The sequence below is a fragment of the Ranitomeya imitator genome, chromosome 6 (genome assembly GCF_032444005.1).
Source record: "Ranitomeya imitator isolate aRanImi1 chromosome 6, aRanImi1.pri, whole genome shotgun sequence".
Lineage (NCBI taxonomy): Eukaryota > Metazoa > Chordata > Amphibia > Anura > Dendrobatidae > Ranitomeya > Ranitomeya imitator.
The window spans coordinates 342,809,097-342,832,631 of record NC_091287.1 but is presented as its reverse complement, the minus strand read 5'-3'; positions in this window follow the sequence as shown (position 1 = coordinate 342,832,631).

The window sequence follows — 23,535 nt, the reverse complement described above, 5'->3', positions numbered from 1 at the left end:
ACACCCAGAAATCAGGACTGGCACACAAGCAGAAAGGCCAATATTAATCTCCCACTGATTTTTTTTTATTTTTTCAGGGAGAATTTAGAAACCAAATAAAAAAAAAATAAATACGCTTTCTATGGCCCACTATTTGAGAGAGAGAGATGGCACACCCAGGAGTCAGGAGTGGCACACAAGCAGAAAAGCCAATATTAATCTCCCACTGATTTTTTTTATTTTTTCAGGGAGAATTTAGAAACCAAATTAAAAAAAAAGGCTTTCTATGGCCCACTATTTGAGAGAGAGAGAGATGGCACACCCAGGAGTCAGGAGTGGCACACAAGCAGAAAGGCCAATATTAATCTCCCACTGATTTTTTTTTTATTTTTTCAGGGAGAATTTAAAAACCAAATAAAAAAAAATAGGCTTTCTATGGCCCACTATTTGAGAGAGAGAGAGATGGCACACCCAGGAGTCAGGAGTGGCACACAAGCAGAAAGGCCAATATTAATCTCCCACTGATTTTTTTTTTTATTTTTTCAGGGAGAATTTAGAAACCAAAAAAATAAATAAATAAATAGGCTTTCTATGGCCCACTATTTGAGAGAGAGAGATGGCACACCCAGGAGTCAAAACTGGCACACAAGCCCAAAGGCCAATATTAATCTCCCACTGGTTTTTTTTTTCAGGGAGAATTTATGAACCCCACAAAAAAAAACAGAAAAATAAAAAGGCTTTCTATGGCCCACTATGTGAGAGAGATGGCACACACAGGGATGGCACTCTAGCAGAAATGCCAATCTTAATCTCCCACAACTTATTTTTTTAGGGAGAATTTAAAAAAAACAAAAAAAACAAAAAAAAAAAACAGGGACTGTCCTACAATTACTATCTCCCTGCAGTAATCTCAGCCAGGTATGGCAGGCAGCAATAAGGAGTGGACTGATGCACAAATTAAATAAAAAGTGTGGACAAACAAACAAGATAGCTGTGCAGAAAGGAAGGAACAACAGGATTTGTGCTTTGAAAAAAGCAGTTGGTTTGCACAGCGGCGTACACACAGCAATGCAGCTATCAGGGAGCCTTCTAGGGCAGCCCAATGAGCTACAGCGCTGAGAAAAAAAAATGTAGCTTCCACTGTCCCTGCAAACAAAAGGTGGTGTTGGACAGTGGAAATCGCTACAGCACAAGCGGTTTGGTGGTTAATGGACCCTGCCTAACGCTATCCCTGCTTCTGACGAACCGGCAGCAACCTCTCCCTAGGCTCAGATCAGCAGCAGTAAGATGGCGGTCGGCGGGAACGCCTCTTTATAGCCCCTGTGACGCCGCAGACAGCAAGCCAATCACTGCAATGCCCTTCTCTAAGATGGTGGGGACCAGGACCTATGTCATCACGCTGCCCACACTCTGCGTTCACCTTCATTGGCTGAGAAATGGTGCTTTTAGCGTCATTGAAACGCGACTTTGGCGCGAAAGTCGCGTACCGCATGGCCGACCCCACACAGGGGTCGGGTCGGGTTTCATGAAACCCGACTTTGCCAAAAGTCAGCGACTTTTGAAAATGAACGATCCGTTTCGCTCAACCCTAATCATTAGCGCTCCTCATATAAATCTTTGTAACTTCAAGAATGTGTACAAAATCAGTCTTAAAGGGCTATTCTAAAGTTTGGGATAAGGCAAAATGTCCCAATAAACTGGAGGACCAACCACCAAAGTTCTTGCCGATGTTCGATTATTCATACTTCTGCTCAATTCATTCATATAAGTGTGCTGAAGACTAATCAAGTGCAGTGATCGGCTGTCTCTGGCGGACCGTTAAGAATGAATGGATCACCTCTCTGTTCACACAGGGCTCTTCAGAGACCCAGTTCTTTGGGTTGGTTGGACCCCCTGCGATCAGGTAGTCATTCACTATCTATTTGATAGTAGATAACTACCAGACTTTAAAACTTCCCTTTAAGGTTTAGCCGTGATTTTAATTTTTATTTCAGAAATCAATAGTACACATGAAAATAAGCAACATAGTAATATATCTTATCAAAGAAATTTGCGTCTTTCTCCACCTGGGCTGATCATTCTCAAAATTCTCAATTCCCGGGTAAAATCTGTATTCAGTGAAGAAAGATTTTTACATTACTGAAATAGGAGACCGGAGGAGGAGGAGCTCTGTTCTTACTCCCCCTCCTCCCATTTACATAGGGGATGGCTGCTACCCATAAGATTCAGTCTCAGTAATGGAAAAATCTGTCTTCACTGAATACAGATTTTACCCAGGAATTGAGAATTTTAAGAATGAAAGATCAGATCAGGAGGAGGAAGAAGCAAATTTCTTAGATAAGGTATATTGCAAAGTTGCTTATTTTCATGTGTGCTATTGATTTACTAAAAGAAAACTGAAACAAATGTTTAATCTTTAACCCCTTTCTGACATCAGACATGCTATTCCATCCATGTGACCTGGGCCAATTTGACCATGGAAGGAATAGTACCTCTGAGCGATAGGCCACGATTACGGGGAGTGCGCAGCCAATTGCCGCCGGGTGTCAGCTGATTCTGACAGCTGGCACCCGGCACTAGATGCCAGGAGCAGTCACAGACCACTCCCGGTACTTTAACCCCTGAAATACTGCGATCAAATTCCGGAAGCCGGCACAGAGGTTGACAGCCCTTCTGCTTTTGGATCAGAGACCCCGTGGCATGATGTGGGCTCCCGATCATTGCCATGCTGACCCGATGTCATCATGACGACATACGGGTCACCAGATCTAGGAAACTTGGTGACCATGCACAGTGCATGATAACCAAGTCTCCCTGTCAGTGCAGTGCTGACAGCTTATACGGCATGCAGATGCTGCTTCATCTGCAAACTATAGAAGCGAATTGCAACAAAGAAGGAAAAAAACGAACTGTGGGGTCCGATATGTAAAAGAATGAAGCACAATGCATGTATATAGTACAAAAAGCGTAGTTTATTGATAAAGACAAAAAAAGGAAACAAAGGGTGGTACCATGATAATGAAAACATGAAGCATAAATCTGCCCGTGGACCACAACAGACCAGGGGAACAACCCATGTATAACTGACAACAATAATTGTATAATACTTGATGCAAAATGAAAAAAATGGTATTAAGTGCACTGTGTTAGAAGTATAACACTGGTCTATAAAAAAAAAATTCTGGCATGGACTTTAAGAACAGTTTTAGACTAATTTGAGGGTGCTGAATTCAAATCTGATCTTATAATTTCTCTATCACATCACGTTTTTAGGCTATAGGTATATAGCCCATTTTCATGAATTCCATCATAAATATAAGTAGTGTATGAAAAGTGCCGGTTTATACGGTTCACTAAGGTAAATTTAGTTTTCATTTATTCTCCCAATAAATGTGAGAATATCTTCGTTTTATTTGAACATGCATAATTCCCATTTGTTATAACACCCTTGTTTTCTGTGCTACTGGGACAGTAGAGCTACAGCAGAGCATTGGGTGAAAACTGAATGGCCTCAGCGACAGCCTTTGGCATCTGGCGATAAGAATGTCATCCATGATCCTCTAGTGGATAGGAAGAACATTGTCTTTCCTCCCTTACACATAAAACTTGGATTGATGAAGCAGTTCGTCAAAGCTCTCAATCACAGTGGAGAATGCTTTCACTATATATGTTCAACTTTTCCTGGTCTTAGTGAAGAGAAGAAAAAGGCTGGAATATTTGATGGACCTCAAATAAGAACACTTATGAGAGACCCAAATTTTATGACATCAATGAATGAGACAGAAGAAAGCTTGGAAAGCATTTTGTAAAGTGGTGCAGAATTTTCTAGTGAATAAGAAAGCAGACAACTATGAAGAGATTGTGGAAGAACTACTAACGAGTCTGCAAAATCTTGGATGTAGAATGAGTATCAAGATTCACTAATTACACAGCCATTTGGACTTTTTTCCAGAGAACCTTGGGGATGTGAGCAAGGAACAAGGGGAGCGTTTTCATCAGGACATTAAAACAATGGAAGAACGGGATCAAGGCCTGTGGGACTCACATATGATGGCTGACTATTGCTTGAGCTTGATGAGAGACAACCCAGAAGCTGTACATCACAGATCAGCCAAGAAAAGAAAGTTCAAATAACTGACATTTTCCCATTCATCTGTGTGCCATATATATGTATTTTTATATTTTGTAGTTTAATTCTGTAAGTATATTTGATTTGCTGTACATAGACTTTGTAATCTTTGTTATTCCTTGATTAAAAATATACAAAATATAGTACCGAAAATTATGTGTTTTATCATAAAACATTAGATAGGAGTAATTTTCATCAAAAATTGAAAATATCTCGAAATCCTGATGTGATATGATAGCCAAAAACGGAGTTCATATTCGTAATCAGCAGCCAACATTGACTTAAAATATGTTTTAAAACCTTTTGCCAGAAAAATTGCGTTGACCAGTGTAATCATTTCTGTGCAGTAATAACTTGACAGGTGAATTGTAGCAAAAATAGTAAATAATAAATAACACTGGATCATGTAATCTGCAAGGATTGAAAACAACTGGCACATAATAATAAAGAAAAAGAAAAATACATGTGTGTCAGTTCAAAGATGTGTATTTGATGAAATATAATCATGGCATGTACTCCAAAGTAGAAAGCAGGTAAACTACATGCATGAAAAGCAAAGTGGTGATAAAGTGCATGTGTGCATGGGCAAAAGGGATGTCTGTAATGCCGCAAAAGGACAGGAAATACGATGTAAGTGATAGCCTAAAAGCATACAATAATGCAAAAAATCACAAATGTCCAAAGTTGCGCCAGAGAGCCACGGTGCTGTGTGAATAATAGCTGTATTGGCAATGCTGCACCTAGGCAGAGAAGTCACGAATTGCTCGATAAAGCTAAATGGTAGCATAGAGAGTAGTTACCTGTGTGGTCATGTTTGTGCGAGCAGGAACGCACTCCGACGCGCGTTTCAGATCAAGTCCTTCGTCAGGGGAAGTGGTGTCCATGTCACATGGTGCGATTTAAAAAGGAAGATGTGGCAAATGAGAATGGACCAGGTACAGAGTGACGCATGCGCAGACAGGAGGACCCGGAGGTCGCGAACACCAGCGTCATGCCGAACGCGACGGCAAAGCACATCATGTGATCCATCGCCGTGGCAAAACGAACAAAGAGGAAGTGGAGGACACCATCCAGCCTAATAGCAGTACCAAGAGTAGGGGGTCAATCCTAAGTATGACATAAATAGAATACAAGATGTAGAGAAATAGAGCGTCAAGCTATAAAAAGGGGACCACCACTAGAGTATTTACATAACTATACAAAATTATTTTTATTAGTCAACCAAAGAACAAACATCACACTATTAAAATCACTTACAAACCAAATTGGACCATGGGTTCCACATGAGGAACCACCCCCTTAGACATAGGTGTGATGGGGAGCAATGTGCACACAAGTGAAAAAATATATGTAAAGGATATACAATGGTGTATAGGCAACAATAATGAAACTATCTTATATACAGATGAGAATGATACGACTAACAGAATATCAACATTACATTGATCACACATGGAGATATGGTGTAGCATGAATGGCACTATGCTACAAGTAATATACAAGCCGTGTGTGGATGAATTTTAGCTGCTAGTCGGCATTTTAAACATGATATAATGAACCCATAACACACAATTACCTACATTACACATAGAGATATGGCACAGCTCACAGTGTGGATGGCACTAGACTTCACATAATATATAAACTATATGCAAATAAGTTCTAGCTGCTAGTCGGCATTCTGAGCATGGCAGAAAAGAATATATATAGAAAGTTGTATGCCGAGCAACAAAAGAAAAACCAGGTCCACTGTTCTCTGAGGATGTAGCGATAAGATCAATGTACAACCCACTACAAATGCCCAGAGACTGCCATAGAAAACTATAGTTCACTTATACATGGAGACGTATACCTGAGAAATATCAATGACACAGTCAAATAAATATGTAATTCGAGAGATGGTTGCTCGGTGAACCCGCATCGTAGAATGAAACAATCCCTGAAAACTATGATGCTTATACAGGGGCAGACGTGGCCAGCAGCACCTGATTACACTGTCCAAATGTGGCTCTCAGCATGAGGGGATACAAAAAGAGATATATACAGCAAATGCCACATGAAGACTAGTGTCTGTACCAACCAAAGGTACTAAAGATATCGTTGCTCAAAGAACATGACCAAGTTACCCATCACCCAGAGGTCCAAGGGGCATGAGGCCCAACGCGTATTGCCACAAAAGTGGCTTCGTCAGGAGCAGGTGCCTACGAATACGGCTGACTGATATACAGTTAGGTCCATATATATTTGGACAGAGACAACATTTTTCTAATTTTGGTTATAGACATTACCACAATGAATTTTAAGCAAAACAATTCAGATGCAGTTGAAGTTCAAACTTTCAGCTTTCATTTGAGGGTATCCACATTAAAAATGGATGAAGGGTTTAGGAGTTTCAGCTCCTTAACATGTACCACCCTGTTTTTATAGGGACCAAAAGTAATTGGACAATTGACTCCAAGGCTATTTCATGGACAGGTGTGGGCAATCCCTTCATTATGTCATTCTCAATTAAGCAGATAAAAGGCCTGGAATTGATTTGAGGTGTGGTGCTTGCATTTGGAAGGTTTTGCTGTGAAGTAAACATGCAGTCAAAGGAACTCTCCATGCAGGTGAAACAAGCCATCCTTAAGCTGCGAAAACAGAAAAAAAAACCATCTGAGAAATTGCTACAATATTAGGCGTGGCAAAATCTACAGTTTGGAACATCCTGAGGAAGAAAGAAAGCACTGGTGAACTCATCAATGCAAAAAGACCTGGGCGCCCACAGAGGACAACAGTGGTGGATGATCGCAGAATAATCTCCATGGTGAAGAGAAACCCCTTTACAACAGCCAACCAAGTGAACAACACTCTCCAGGAGGTAGGCGTATCAATGTCCAAATCTACCATAAAGAGAAGACTGCATGAAAGTAAATACAGAGGGTTCACTGCACGGTGCAAGCCATTCATAAGCATCAAGAATAAAAAGGCTAGAATGGACTTTGCTAAAAAACATCTAAAAAAGCCAGAAGAGTTCTGGAAGAACATTCTTTGGACAGATGAAACCAAGATCAACCTCTACCAGAATGATGAAAAGAAAAAAGTATGACGAAGGCATGGTACGGCTCATGATCCAAAGCATACCAAATCATCTGTAAAACACGGCGGAGGCAGTGTGATGGCTTGGGCATGCATGGCTGCCAGTGGCACTGGGTCACTAGTATTTATTGATGATGTAACACAGGACACAAGCAGCCGAATGAATTCTGAGGTATTCAGAGCCATACTGTGTGCTCAGATCCAGCCAAACTGATTGGTCGTTGTTTCATACTACAGATGGACAATGACCCAAAACATAAAGTCAAAGCAACCCAGGAGTTTATTAAAGCAAAGAAGTGGAATATTCTTGAATGGCCAAGTCAGTCACCTGATCTCCACCCAATTGAGCATGCATTTCACTTGTTAAAGAATAAACTTCAGACAGAAAGGCCCACAAACAAATTGTTAGGAGTCGAGTTTCCTCTGCTGCACAGGGGGAATCTCGATCCGTCTCCGCTGCGGTCTCCCATTCTCCTCCAGCCGCAGTGGAGTCTGCTCAGCAGGGACGTCGATCCCAGCGTCTCGCTCAGTCTGACTCTGTACGAAGAGTTGCTGCTGCTTCTCCAGTCTCTGCCATTAAAGTCAGTGCTGGTCAGCAGCGAGCGGACTTCTCTGGGACTAAGTCCTTGTCTGCACGTACTGAACATGCCCAGGGTAAGATCTCCCGTTGGAGATCGAGGGTCATGTGCTCAGGCTCTGCAGCACATTCCATTGGTCCTCTTGGCAGATCTTGGAAGGGCAAAAGTGCTGTAGCCACTTCCTGTTCTGCAACTATATAAACTGCGCATGACCGCACGGCCATGCGCTAGTATTGTCTCATAACGTTATATGTGTGTGTGTAGATGAATGTATGTCGATGGATGAAAGCTCCTAAATATCCCTCCCTAGAGTTGTTGTCTGCTCGCGGATGTTTGTAGCTATCTAGCGCCCGACTAATCATCTGCACGATACACACATTACAGCGTCCTCTTGCTGTGTCCGCCTGTACGGCGCCGTACGCTTGCCTTGCGCTTTCCATACCCAAGCCAGTGTGGTTGGTGGCGTCCGTCTGTGCGGCATTGCTCGCACTCCTGTGCATTTATATATTTAAACTTAGTTTCCTTACACACCCAGTTGTGGTGTAGTGCCAGCGAGGGTCTAATCGGACTTCAATCCCAGTTGGGGTTAAGTACGCTGACTACTCGCTCGCGCTTTAGATGCGGTACCGCGATCCTGTGATGCAACAGGATTGCTCCCTTCACGCTGGGTGAGGTTGAACCCACGTGTATATACTTTAGTGTACCGCCATATAGTCTGTATTTACTAGCAGCAGGTTTTCACCTGCACGGTGGACCCCGGACTGCGAACGCATCTATATCACCTTTCTTGGTGCGTTCCGCCAGTCCTAACAGAATACTAGCGCCAGGGTCTGGCTAGTAAATGATGGACGATCAGCGTTCACAGCGGTACATCCAGCAGCTGGAGGGAAGGTTGGTGGCTCTTGAGCGTTCAACTTCAGCTGTGGATGTCACTGCTGTCGCTGTTCAGGCTGCTAGTGTTGCTGCAGCCACCTTGTCCACTGCCACTCCTGTCCCGACTCTAACTCGCCTCCCGCTTCCAGAGAAATTCTCTGGTGACAGTAAGTCTTGTAGGGGTTTCGTGAGTCAGTGCTCTATCCATCTCGAGCTTCTGGCCTCTCGTTTCCCTACAGAGCGGGCTAAGGTGGGATTTATAGTGTCTCTTCTGTCGGACAGAGCGTTGCAGTGGGCTACGCCGCTATGGGAGCGTAGCGATCATGTGGTGCAGAGTGCTCCGTTGTTTCTGAGCACTCTGAAACAGGTCTTTTTAGGACCTCGTGTCACCCATGATACGGCGCTCCAATTGTTGGCATTGACTCAGGGCTCGTCCTTGGTCAGTCATTTTGCCGTCCACTTCCGCACCTTAGCATCTGAGCTGGAGTGGTCGGATAAAGCCCTCATTCCAATATTTTGGAGGGGGCTGGCTGACCACGTTAAGGACGCCCTGGCCACTAGGGAGATTCCCGCCACACTGGAGGAATTAATTACTCTATCCACTCGTATTGATCTCCGTTTTCACGAGCGGAGGTTAGAGCGAGCCCAGTGTAGGCAGAGGTTTCGGCTGGCTCCCACCTTCACCAAACCTTTGGAATCTCCAGACCAGGCTCCTGAGCCCCATGAGCCTGTGGTAGAGTCTCGAGCAGGATCTAAGTCCCGGACCGCTCATGCACTCCAGATTTGTCATCTTTGCCAACAGTCTGGACATCTTGCCTCCAGATGTCTCCAGCGGTCGAGGAAACGTCAGCGTCTAGTGGTAGTTGGTGGAGGTGCACTAGACACAGCGACGTTTGCCTCCAAATTGTCCTTTAAGGGGACAATAACATTGGGCTCATCCTCTCACTCGGTGGAACTCTGCGTGGATTCTGGGGCGGAGGGCAATTTTATGTCTTCAGCCTCCGCCCAACGTCACGTAATTCCTCTGGTCATGCTATCTCAACCAGTAACGGTACGAGTGGTGAATGGGTCGACACTGCCCTCACAGATTACACATCAAACTATCCCTTTTACTCTGTCCATGTCACCATCTCATCAGGAGATTATATCTCTACTCGTCATTCCTGAGGGAATTGATGAGGTTCTCTTGGGGATACCTTGGTTACGGTACCACTCTCCTCACATCGAGTGGTCCTCAGGCAGAATTCTGGGATGGGGTGAATCTTGTGGGAACAGGTGTCATCGAGAGTGCGTTCAGGTTACTACTACAGAGGTACCCGCAGATCTCTCCTCTCTCCCCAAGCAATATTGGTCTTATGCAGACGTATTCTCCAAAAAGGCAGCGGAGACTCTTCCGCCCCATCGCCCCTATGACTGTCCTATTGATCTCTTGCCTGGTGCTGAGCCTCCCCGGGGTCGAGTCTATCCATTATCTCTCCCGGAAATGGAGGCAATGTCTCAGTACATACAAGAGAATCTGGCAAGAGGGTTCATCAGGAAGTCAGTGTCACCTGCTGGGGCAGGGTTCTTTTTCGTGCAGAAGAAGAATGGAGAACTACGTCCATGCATAGACTACAGGGGTCTTAATGCTATCACAGTTAAGAACAAGTACCCTTTGCCATTGATATCTGAGCTTTTCGATAGGCTTCGGGGAGCTAGAGTGTTTACTAAATTAGATCTTAATAGTTAATACAAGAGAAGATAGTATTCTGCTACAGATGGATCTGGATAAGTTGGAAACTTGGGCTGAAAGGTGGCAGATGAGGTTTAACAATGATAAATGTAAGGTTATACACATGGGAAGAAGGAATCAATATCACCATTACACACTGAATGGGAAACCACTGGGTAAATCTGACAGGGAGAAGGACTTGGGGATCCTAGTTAATGATAAACTTACCTGGAGCAGCCAGTGCCAGGCAGCAGCTGCCAAGGCAAACAGGATCATGGGGTGCATTAAAAGAGGTCTGGATACACATGATGAGAGCATTATACTGCCTCTGTACAAATCCCTAGTTAGACCGCACATGGAGTACTGTGTCCAGTTTTGGGCACCGGTGCTCATGAAGGATATAATGGAACTAGAGAGAGTACAAAGGAGGGCAACAAAATTAATAAAGGGGATGGGAGAACTACAATACCCAGATAGATTAGTGAAATTAGGATTATTTAGTCTAGAAAAAAGACGACTGAGGGGCGATCTAATAACCATGTATAAGTATATAAGGGGACAATACAAATATCTCGCTGAGGATCTGTTTATACCAAGGAAGGTGACGGGCACAAGGGGGCATTCTTTGCGTCTGGAGGAGAGAAGGTTTTTCCACCAACATAGAAGAGGATTCTTTACTGTTAGGGCAGTGAGAATCTGGAATTGCTTGCCTGAGGAGGTGGTGATGGCGAACTCAGTCGAGGGGTTCAAGAGAGGCCTGGATGTCTTCCTGGAGCAGAACAATATTGTATCATACAATTATTAGGTTCTGTAGAAGGACGTAGATCTGGGGATTTATTATGATGGAATATAGGCTGAACTGGATGGACAAATGTCTTTTTTCGGCCTTACTAACTATGTTACTATGTTACTATGTTACCGAGGTGGAAAGCATATCCCGGAAGATGTCGTTGACAAAGTCTTGGAAAACGGCAGGTGCATTACAGAGCCCGAAGGGCATCACCAGATACTCATAGTGCCCATCTCTGGTGTTAAATGCCGTTTTCCACTCGTCCCCCTCACGGATGCGAATCAGGTTATAAGCACCCCGCAGATCTAACATAGTAACATAGTAACATAGTTAGTAAGGCCGAAAAAAGACATTTGTCCATCCAGTTCAGCCTATATTCCATCATAATAAATACCCAGATCTACGTCCTTCTACAGAACCTAATAATTGTATGATACAATATTGTTCTGCTCCAGGAAGACATCCAGGCCTCTCTTGAACCCCTCGACTGAGTTCGCCATCACCACCTCCTCAGGCAAGCAATTCCAGATTCTCACTGCCCTAACAGTAAAGAATCCTCCTCTATGTTGGTGGAAAAACCTTCTCTCCTCCAGACGCAAAGAATGCCCCCTTGTGCCCGTCACCTTCCTTGGTATAAACAGATCCTCAGCGAGATATTTGTATTGTCCCCTTATATACTTATACATGGTTATTAGATCGCCCCTCAGTCGTCTTTTTTCTAGACTAAATAATCCTAATTTCGCTAATCTATCTGGGTATTGTAGTTCTCCCATCCCCTTTATTAATTTTGTTGCCCTCCTTTGTACTCTCTCTAGTTCCATTATATCCTTCCTGAGCACCGGTGCCCAAAACTGGACACAGTACTCCATGTGCGGTCTAACTAGGGATTTGTACAGAGGCAGTATAATGCTCTCATCATGTGTATCCAGACCTCTTTTAATGCACCCCATGATCCTGTTTGCCTTGGCAGCTGCTGCCTGGCACTGGCTGCTCCAGGTAAGTTTATTATTAACTAGGATCCCCAAGTCCTTCTCCCTGTCAGATTTACCCAGTGGTTTCCCATTCAGTGTGTAATGGTGACATTGATTCCTTCTTCCCATGTGTATAACCTTACATTTATCATTGTTAAACCTCATCTGCCACCTTTCAGCCCAAGTTTCCAACTTATCCAGATCCATCTGTAGCAGAATACTATCTTCTATTGTATTAACTGCTTTACATAGTTTTGTATCATCTGCAAATATCGATATTTTACTGTGTAAACCTTCTACCAGATCATTAATGAATATGTTGAAGAGAACAGGTCCCAATACTGACCCCTGCGGTACCCCACTGGTCACAGCGACCCAGTTAGAGACTATACCATTTATAACCACCCTCTGCTTTCTATCACTAAGCCAGTTACTAACCCATTTACACACATTTTCCCCCAGACCAAGCATTCTCATTTTGTGTACCAACCTCTTGTGCGGCACGGTATCAAACGCTTTGGAAAAATCGAGATATACCACGTCCAATGACTCACCGTGGTCCAGCCTATAGCTTACCTCTTCATAAAAACTGATTAGATTGGTTTGACAGGAGCGATTTCTCATAAACCCATGCTGATATGGAGTTAAACAGTTATTCTCATTGAGATAATCCAGAATAACATCCCTCAGAAACCCTTCAAATATTTTACCAACAATAGAGGTTAGACTTACTGGCCTATAATTTCCAGGTTCACTTTTAGAGCCCTTTTTGAATATTGGCACCACATTTGCTATGCGCCAATCCTGCGGAACAGACCCTGTCGCTATAGAGTCCCTAAAAATAAGAAATAATGGTTTATCTATTACATTACTTAGTTCTCTTAGTACTCGTGGGTGTATGCCATCCGGACCCGGAGATTTATCTATTTTAATCTTATTTAGCCGGTTTCGCACCTCTTCTTGGGTTAGATTGGTGACCCTTAATATAGGGTTTTCATTGTTTCTTGGGATTTCACCTAGCATTTCATTTTCCACCGTGAATACCGTGGAGAAGAAGGTGTTTAATATGTTAGCTTTTTCCTCGTCATCTACAACCATTCTTTCCTCACTATTTTTTAAGGGGCCTACATTTTCAGTTTTTATTCTTTTACTATTGATATAGTTGAAGAACAGTTTGGGATTAGTTTTACTCTCCTTAGCAATGTGCTTCTCTGTTTCCTTTTTGGCAGCTTTAATTAGTTTTTTAGATAAAGTATTTTTCTCCCTATAGTTTTTTAGAGCTTCAATGGTGCCATCCTGCTTTAGTAGTGCAAATGCTTTCTTTTTACTGTTAATTGCCTGTCTTACTTCTTTGTTTAGCCACATTGGGTTTTTCCTATTTCTAGTCCTTTTATTCCCACAAGGTATAAACCGCTTACACTGCCTATTTAGGATGTTCTTAAACATTTCCCATTTATTATCTGTATTCTCATTTCTGAGGATATTGTCCCAGTCTACCAGATTAAGGGCATCTCTAAGCTGTTCAAACTTTGCCTTCCTAAAGTTCAATGTTTTTGTGACTCCCTGACAAGTCCCCCTAGTGAAAGACAGGTGAAACTGCACAATATTGTGGTCGCTATTTCCTAAATGCCCAACCACCTGCAGATTTGTTATTCTGTCAGGTCTATTAGATAGTATTAGGTCTAAAAGTGCTGCTCCTCTGGTTGGATTCTGCACCAATTGTGAAAGATAATTTTTCTTGGTTATTAGCAGAAACCTGTTGCCTTTATGGGTTTCACAGGTTTCTGTTTCCCAGTTAATATCCGGGTAGTTAAAGTCCCCTATAACCAGGACCTCATTATGGGTTGCAGCTTCATCTATCTGCTTTAGAAGTAGACTTTCCATGCTTTCTGTTATATTTGGGGGTTTGTAACAGACCCCAATGAGAATTTTGTTACCATTTTTCCCTCCATGAATTTCAACCCATATGGACTCGACATCCTCATTCCCTTCGCTAATATCCTCCCTTAAAGTGGACTTTAGACAAGATTTTACATAGAGACAAACCCCTCCTCCTCTCCGATTTTTACTATCCTTTCTAAACAGACTGTAACCCTGTAAGTTAACTGCCCAGTCATAGCTTTCATCTAACCATGTCTCGGTTATTCCCACTATGTCAAAGTTACCTGTAGATATTTCTGCTTCTGTACTGTACTGTACTGTACTGTAGTAGTTTATCTGGATGATATTCTCATCTTTTCTCCAGATATTGACTCCCACCGGAGAGATGTTGGCAGAGTCTTCGACCTCCTACGGGCAAACTCTCTTTACGCAAAGTTGGAGAAGTGTGTGTTTGAGCAGGAGTCCTTACCTTTCCTGGGCTATATCATCTCCGCCCAGGGATTGGCTATGGATCCTGCCAAACTACAGGCTGTGATGGACTGGCAAGAGTCCAATTCTCTTAAAGCGGTGCAGCGCTTTATGGGGTTCATAAACTATTACCGCCAGTTCATTCCCCACTTCTCAACTCTGGTAGCTCCCTTGGTAGCCCTCACCAAGAAGGGAGCGAATCCCAAATTGTGGTCAGAAGAGGTCTCCAAGGCCTTCACTTCTATTAAGTCCCACTTTGCTAGCGCTCCCATCTTACATCGTCCCGATGTGGATAAGCCATTCCTACTGGAGGTGGATGCCTCGTCCGTTGGTGCTGGAGCAGTCCTCTACCAAAAGGATGCTCAAGGTCGGAAGCATCCATGCTTCTTCTTCTCCAAGACCTTCACGCCAGCGGAGAGGAACTACTCCATCGGGGACAGGGAGTTGCTAGCAATGAAGTTGGCCTTTTCGGAGTGGAGACACCTTCTGGAAGGTGCGCGGTTTCCCTTCCAAGTTTACACGGACCACAAAAATTTGGTCTATTTGCAGACAGCTCAGCGGCTAAATTCTCGCCAGGCCAGATGGTCTCTGTTCTTCTCCCGGTTCCACTTTTCCCTTCATTATCTCGCCGGGGAGAAGAATATCCGTGCTGACGCTCTCTCTCGCTCCCTTATGTCAACTGAGGAGGAGGAAGAGGAGCCTCGGCTTATTGTCCCTTCCGAGAGCCTGAGAACCGTGGCGCCGGTTTCGCTAGAGTCTGTGCCTCCGGGCAAGACTTTTGTGCCCATTAATTTGCGACCGGAGGTTCTCTCTTGGGCTCATTCGTCCAGGGTGGGTGAACACTTTGGGACAAAGAGGACATCTGAGCTACTGGCGAGGACGTACTGGTGGCCGCATATGGTCCGGGATGTCAGGGATTATGTTCTGGCGTGTGTCTCCTGCGCCAAAAATAAATCTCCGCGTCAAAGGCCAGCTGGTTTGCTCTATCCCTTGCTGGTGGCAGATAGGCCCTGGGAGATGGTCGGGATGGACTTTGTTGTGGGTTTGCCCAAGTCTCGCGGCTGTACCATCATTTGGGTCATCACCGATCATTTCTCAAAAATGGTGCATTTGGTGCCGCTGCCGCGGTTACCTTCTGCACGGGCCTTGGCAGCGTTGTTCATTAGACATATCTTCCGCCTGCATGGTATGCCAGACAAAATTGTCAGTGACCGGGGTCCCCAGTTTGCGTCTCGGTTCTGGAGAGAGCTCTGTCGTCTTCTCAGTATTGAGTTGAATCTCTCTTCCGTTTATCATCCCGAGACGAATGGGTTGGTAGAGAGAGCCAACCAGACCTTGGTCACATACCTGCGACATTTTGTTTCAGCCAGGCAGGATGACTGGGCAACCTTGCTATCATGGGCAGAGTTTGCACTGAACAACGCCGTAGCCGACTCCACTGGACAAACCCCATTCCTCCTCAACTATGGTCAGCCTCCACGGGTACCTGTGCCTATGCCCGTGTCTTCCGCCGACTCCAGGGTGGCAGACTGGGCTGTGGAGGCACGGGATATTTGGGACCGCACTCAGGATGCCATTCGGGCCTCTAAGGAGAGAATGAGGTCCTCCGCTCATCGGCGCCCCGCTCCGACCTTTGCTCCTGGCGACTTGGTGTGGCTCTCCGCCCGTAACATCAGGCTGCGAGTTGAGTCCACTAAATTTGCTCCTCGCTACTTGGGCCCATTCAAGGTCCTCGAGCAGGTTAATCCTGTGGTCTATCGTTTGGCCCTTCCGCTACGCCTGGGTATCACCGACACCTTTCATGTGTCCCTCTTGAAACCCGTGTATATGTCCCGGTTTTCCGAGTCATCTGCTGGGACATCGGGTTCGTCTACGGATGATTATGAGGTGAATGCTATTTTGGGGTGCAAGGTGGTGCGTGGTAAAAAATTTTATTTGGTAGACTGGAAGGGTTATGGCCCCGAGGACAGGTCCTGGGAGCCTTTTGAGCACATTCGGGCTCCGCAGCTCATTGCTGCCTTCGAACGTAGCGAGGCCCAAGGAGGGGGGCCCTAGGAGGGGGGATAATGTTAGGAGTCGAGTTTCCTCTGCTGCACAGGGGGAATCTCGATCCGTCTCCGCTGCGGTCTCCCATTCTCCTCCAGCCGCAGTGGAGTCTGCTCAGCAGGGACGTCGATCCCAGCGTCTCGCTCAGTCTGACTCTGTACGAAGAGTTGCTGCTGCTTCTCCAGTCTCTGCCATTAAAGTCAGTGCTGGTCAGCAGCGAGCGGACTTCTCTGGGACTAAGTCCTTGTCTGCACGTACTGAGCATGCCCAGGGTAAGATCTCCCGTTGGAGATCGAGGGTCATGTGCTCAGGCTCTGCAGCACATTCCATTGGTCCTCTTGGCAGGTCTTGGAAGGGCAAAAGTGCTGTAGCCACTTCCTGTGCTGCAACTATATAAACTGCGCATGACCGCACGGCCATGCGCTAGTATTGTCTCATAACGTTATATGTGTGTGTGTAGATGAATGTATGTCGATGGATGAAAGCTCCTAAATATCCCTCCCTAGAGTTGTTGTCTGCTCGCGGATGTTGGTAGCTATCTAGCGCCCGACTAATCATCTGCACGATACACTGCACTGTTAGGGCAGTGAGAATCTGGAATTGCTTGCCTGAGGAGGTGGTGATGGCGAACTCAGTCGAGGGGTTCAAGAGAGGCCTGGATGTCTTCCTGGAGCAGAACAATATTGTATCATACAATTATTAGGTTCTGTAGAAGGACGTAGATCTGGGGATTTATTATGATGGAATATAGGCTGAACTGGATGGACAAATGTCTTTTTTCGGCCTTACTAACTATGTTACTATGTTACTATGATACACACATTACAGCGTCCTCTTGCTGTGTCCGCCTGTACGGCGCCGTGCGCTTGCCTTGCGCTTTCCATACCCAAGTCAGTGTGGTTGGTGGCGTCCGTCTGTGCGGCATTGCTCGCACTCCTGTGCATTTATATATTTAAACTTAGTTTCCTTACACACCCAGTTGTGGTGTAGTGCCAGCGAGGGTCTAATCGGACTTCAATCCCAGTTGGGGTTAAGTACGCTGACTACTCGCTCGCGCTTTAGGTGCGGTACCGCGATCCTGTGATGCAACAGGATTGCTCCCTTCACGCTGGGTGAGGTTGAACCCACGTGTATATACTTTAGTGTACCGCCATATAGTCTGTATTTACTAGCAGCAGGTTTTCACCTGCACGGTGGACCCCGGACTGCGAACGCATCTATATCACCTTTCTTGGTGCGTTCCGCCAGTCCTAACACAAACAGCAACTGAAAACCACCGCAGTGAAGGCCTGGCAGAGCATCAAAAAGGAGGAAACACAGCGTCTGGTGATGTCCATGAGTTCAAGACTTCAGGCAGTCATTGCCAACAAAGGGTTTTCAACCAAGTACTAAAAATGAAAATTTTATTTAAAATTATTGAATCTGTCCAATTACTTTTTGTCCCTTTAAAAACAGGGTGGCACATGTTAAGGAGCTGAAACTCCTAAACCCTTCATCCAATTTTAATGTGGATACCCTCAAATGAAATCTGAAAGTCTGAACTTCAACTGCATCTGAAATGTTTTGTTTAAAATACATTGTGGTAATATCTATAACCAAAATTAGAAAAATGTTGTCTCTGTCCAAATATATATGGACCTAACTGTATATACAAAGGAATTACAGACCTAATCAGAAGGATCCACATCAGCTGTGGGATAGACGGCGTGGCATGATGGCGAAGGACGGCAGACATGCTGGCGGTGTAGTGAATGCTGGAAGTTAGGGTTGAGCGAAACGGGTCGAACATTTTCAAAAGTCGCCGACTTTTGGCTAAGTCGGGGTTTCATGAAACCCGATCCGACCCCTGTGCGTGGTCGGCCATGCGGTACGCGACTTTCGCGCCAAAGTCGCGTTTCAATGACGCGAAAAGCGCCATTTCTCAGCCAATGAAGGTAAACGCAGAGTGTGGGCAGCGTGATGACATAGGTCCTGGTCCCCACCATCTTAGAGAAGGGCATTGCAGTGATTGGCTTGCTGTCTGCGACGTCACAGGGGCTATAAAGAGGCGTTCCCGCCGACCGCCATCTTACTGCTGCTGATCTGAGCTTAGGGAGAGGTTGCTGCCGCTTTGTCAGAAGCAGGGATAGCGTTAGGCAGGGTCCATTAACCACAAAACCGCTTGTGCTGCAGCGATTTGCACTGTCCAACACCACCCTCGGTGTGCAGGGACAGTGGAAGTTTTTTTTTTTCCCCTCAGCGCTGTAGCTCATTGGGCTGCCCTAGAAGGCTCCCTGATAGCTGCATTGCTGTGTGTACGCCGCTGTGCAAACCAACTGCTTTTTTCAAAGCACAAATCCTCTTGTTCCTTCCTTTCTGCACAGCTATCTTTTTTGTTTGTCCACACTTTTTATTTCATTTGTGCATCAGTCCACTCCTTATTGCTGCCTGCCATACCTGGCTGAGATTACTGCAGGCAGGGAGATAGTAGCTGCCTGCCATACCTGGCTGAGATTACTGCAGGCAGGGAGATAGTAATTGTAGGACATTCCCTGTTTTTTTTTTTTTTTTTTTTTGGTGGGAGATTAAGATTGGCAATTTGGCATTTCTGCTAGAGTGCCATCCCTGTGTGTGCCATCTCTCTCACATAGTGGGCCATAGAAAGCCTTTTCATTTTTCTGTATTTTTTTTTGTGGGGTGTATAAATTCTCCCTGATAAAAATACAGTGGGAGATTAATATTGGCCTTTGGGCTTGTGTGCCAGTCCTGAGTGTGCCATCTCTCTCACAAATAGTGGGCCATAGAAAGCCTATTTAATTTTTTTTTTGGTTTTATAAATTTTCCCTGAAAAAAGGGAGATTAATATTGGCCTCTGGGCTTGTGTGCCAGTTGTGAGCGTGCCATCTGTGCCAGTCCTGAGCGTGCCATCTCTCTCACAAATAGTGGGCCATAGAAAGCCTATTTAAATATTTTTTTGGTTTTATAAATTCTCCCAGAAAAAAAGGGAGATTAATATTGGCCTCTGGGCTTCTGTGCCAGTCCTGAGCGTGCCATCTGTGCCAGTCCTGAGCGTCCCATCTCTCTCACAAATAGTGGGCCATAGAAAGCCTATTTAATTTTTTTTTTGGTTTTATAAATTCTCCCAGAAAAAAAGGGAGATTAATATTGGCCTCTGGGCTTGTGTGCCAGTTGTGAGCGTGCCATCTGTGCCAGTCCTGAGCGTGCCATCTCTCTCACAAATAGTGGGCCATAGAAAGCCTATTTAAATATTTTTTTGGTTTTATAAATTCTCCCAGAAAAAAAGGGAGATTAATATTGGCCTCTGGGCTTCTGTGCCAGTCCTGAGCGTGCCATCTGTGCCAGTCCTGAGCGTCCCATCTCTCTCACAAATAGTGGGCCATAGAAAGCCTATTTAATTTTTTTTTTGGTTTTATAAATTCTCCCAGAAAAAAAGGGAGATTAATATTGGCCTCTGGGCTTCTGTGCCAGTCCTGAGCGTGCCATCTGTGCCAGTCCTGAGCGTCCCATCTCTCTCACAAATAGTGGGCCATAGAAAGCCTATTTAATTTTTTTTTTGGTTTTATAAATTTTCCCTGAAAAAAGGGAGATTAATATTGGCCTCTGGGCTTGTGTGCCAGTTGTGAGCGTGCCATCTGTGCCAGTCCTGAGCGTGCCATCTCTCTCACAAATAGTGGGCCATAGAAAGCCTATTTAAATATTTTTTTGGTTTTATAAATTCTCCCAGAAAAAAAGGGAGATTAATATTGGCCTCTGGGCTTCTGTGCCAGTCCTGAGCGTGCCATCTGTGCCAGTCCTGAGCGTCCCATCTCTCTCACAAATAGTGGGCCATAGAAAGCCTATTTTTTTTTGGGGGGGGGTTTTAGAAATTCTCCCTGGAAAAAAAAAGGGAGATTAATATTGCCCTTTGGGCTTGTGTGCCAGTACTAAGCGTTCCATCTCTCTCTCTCTCTCTTAGTCAGTGGGCCATAGAACGCCTATTTTTGGTTTTATTTGTTTTCTAAATTCTCCCTGAAAAAATCATTTTATTTTATTTGGTTTCTAAATTCTTCCTGATAAAATCATATTTTTTTTATTATTTTTTTTTCTAAAGTCTCCCTGAAAAAAAAAAAAAAAAAAAAAAAAACAGTGGGAGATTAATATTGGCCTTTCTGCTTGTGTGCCAGTCTTGACTCCTGGGTGCGTCATCTCTCAGTCAGTGGGCCATAGAACGCCTATTTTTGGTTTTATTTGTTTTCTAAATTCTCCCTGAAAAAATCATTTTATTTTATTTGGTTTCTAAATTCTTCCTGATAAAATCATATTTTTTTTATTATTTTTTTTTCTAAAGTCTCCCTGAAAAAAAAAAAAAAAAACAACCAAAAAAAACAGTGGGAGATTAATATTGGCCTTTCTGCTTGTGTGCCAGTCTTGACTCCTGGGTGTGCCATCTCTCTCTCTCTCTCTCTCTCTCTCTCTCTCTTCTCCAATTGTGGTCCATAGAAAGCCTATATTTTTTTTCCTTGATTTGGGTTCCAAAATCTACCAGAGAAAATAACTACATCAATCATTGGTAGAAAAATATTGGCCTCTGGGCTTGTGTGCCACTTCTGATTCCTGTGTGCGTCATCTCTCAGTCAGTGGGCCATAGAACGCCTATTTTTGTTTTTATTTGTTTTATAAATTCTCCCTGAAAAAATCATTTTATTTTATTTGGTTTCTAAATTCTTCCTGATAAAATCATATTTTTTTTATTATTTTTTTTTCTAAAGTCTCCCTGAAAAAAAAAAAAAAAAAACAGTGGGAGATTAATATTGGCCTTTCTGCTTGTGTGCCAGTCTTGACTCCTGGGTGCGTCATCTCTCAGTCAGTGGGCCATAGAACGCCTATTTTTGGTTTTATTTGTTTTCTAAATTCTCCCTGAAAAAATCATTTTATTTTATTTGGTTTCTAAATTCTTCCTGATAAAATCATATTTTTTTTATTATTTTTTTTTCTAAAGTCTCCCTGAAAAAAAAAAAAAAAACAACCAAAAAAAACAGTGGGAGATTAATATTGGCCTTTCTGCTTGTGTGCCAGTCTTGACTCCTGGGTGTGCCATCTCTCTCTCTCTCTCTCTCTCTCTCTCTCTCTCTCTCTCTCCAATTGTGGTCCATAGAAAGCCTATATTTTTTTTCCTTGATTTGGGTTCCAAAATCTACCAGAGAAAATAACTACATCAATCATTGGTAGAAAAATATTGGCCTCTGGGCTTGTGTGCCACTCCTGATTCCTGTGTGCGTCATCTCTCAGTCAGTGGGCCATAGAACGCCTATTTTTGTTTTTATTTGTTTTATAAATTCTCCCTGAAAAAATCATTTTATTTTATTTGGTTTCTAAATTCTTCCTGATAAAATCATATTTTTTTTATTATTTTTTTTTCTAAAGTCTCCCTGAAAAAAAAAAAAAAAAAAAAAAAAACAGTGGGAGATTAATATTGGCCTTTCTGCTTGTGTGCCAGTCTTGACTCCTGGGTGTGCCATCTCTCTCTCTCTCTCTCTCTCTCTCTCTCTCTCTCTCTCTCTCCAATTGTGGTCCATAGAAAGCCTATATTTTTTTTCCTTGATTTGGGTTCCAAAATCTACCAGAGAAAATAACTCCATCAATCATTGGTAGAAAAATATTGGCCTCTGGGCTTGTGTGCCACTCCTGATTCCTGTGTGCGTCATCTCTCACTCAGTGGCCCATAGAAAGCATATAGTTTGTTACATTTGTTTTCTAAATTCTCCCTGCAAAAATCAAATTTTTTTTTTTTTGGGGGGGTTTCTAAAGTGTTCCTGAAAAAAATAAAAATAAAAAACAAATAATAGTGTGACATTAATATTAACATTTGTGCTTCAGTGACAGTCCTGCGTGTGGGGCATCTCTCTAATTTGCAGCCACCAAAAAAAGAGTGTGTAACATTGTGCCTGATTTTCGCGGTGGTCTCACCAACCTGTAAAGGGGTAGCTAAATCATACTGAAGTTATAGCTCACCGTGTAAGTTGTGTGACTGCAACAAATAACGTTAGTTTGGTTACGTTTTTAAAACAATGAGGAAGTCTAGTGGAAGAGGTCGTGGCCGGGGGCGTTCATTGTCAGCTGGTAATGAGGGTAGTGGTAGTGGTGGAGCATCAGGTGGTCGTGGGGAAAAAAATATTGCACCTAAGTCTGGAGCTGTGGAGCCAGGTTCGTCGTCCGGCTACACAAGGCCTCGAACGCTCCCTTTTCTGGGATTAGGAAAACCGCTTTTAAAGCCGGAGCAGCAAGAGCAAGTTTTGGCTTATCTTGCTGACTCAGCCTCTAGCTCTTTTGCCTCCTCTCGTGAAACTGGTAAAAGTAAAAGCAGCGCGTCGTTAGTGGATGTTCACGGTCAGGGACAAGTCACTTCCTTGTCCTCTTCAGCAAAAACAACAACAGAGAAGAATGCAGCAGGCGACACAACGGGTTACTCCATGGAGCTCTTTACACATACCGTCCCTGGCTTAGAAAGTGAAGCAGTTAACAGTCCATGCCCATTACAAATTGAATCTGACATGGAGTGCAGTGACGCACAGCCACAGCCAGACTACTATGCTGGTCCTTTGACTCAGACCACAACATTGCCCTCGCAGGGTGCTGATCAAGAATCAGACCCTGATGAGACTATGTTGCCCCATCACGAACGCTATACCACCGAACGACACGGTGACACAGACGAAGTTGCGCAGGAGGTACAAGAAGAGTTATTAGATGACCCAGTTCTTGACCCCGATTGGCAGCCATTGGGGGAACAGGGTGCAGGCGGCAGCAGTTCTGAAGCAGAGGAGGAGGAGGGGCCGCAGCAGGCATCAACATCGCCACAGGTTCCATCTGCCGGGCCCGTATCTTGCCCAAAACGCGTGGCAAAGCCAAAACCTGGTGGAGGACAGCGTGGCCATCCGGTTAAAGCTCAGTCTGCAATGCCTGAAAAGGTATCCGATGCTAGAAAGAGTGCAGTCTGGCATTTTTTTAAACAACATCCAATTGATCAGCGCAAAGTCATCTGTCAAAAATGT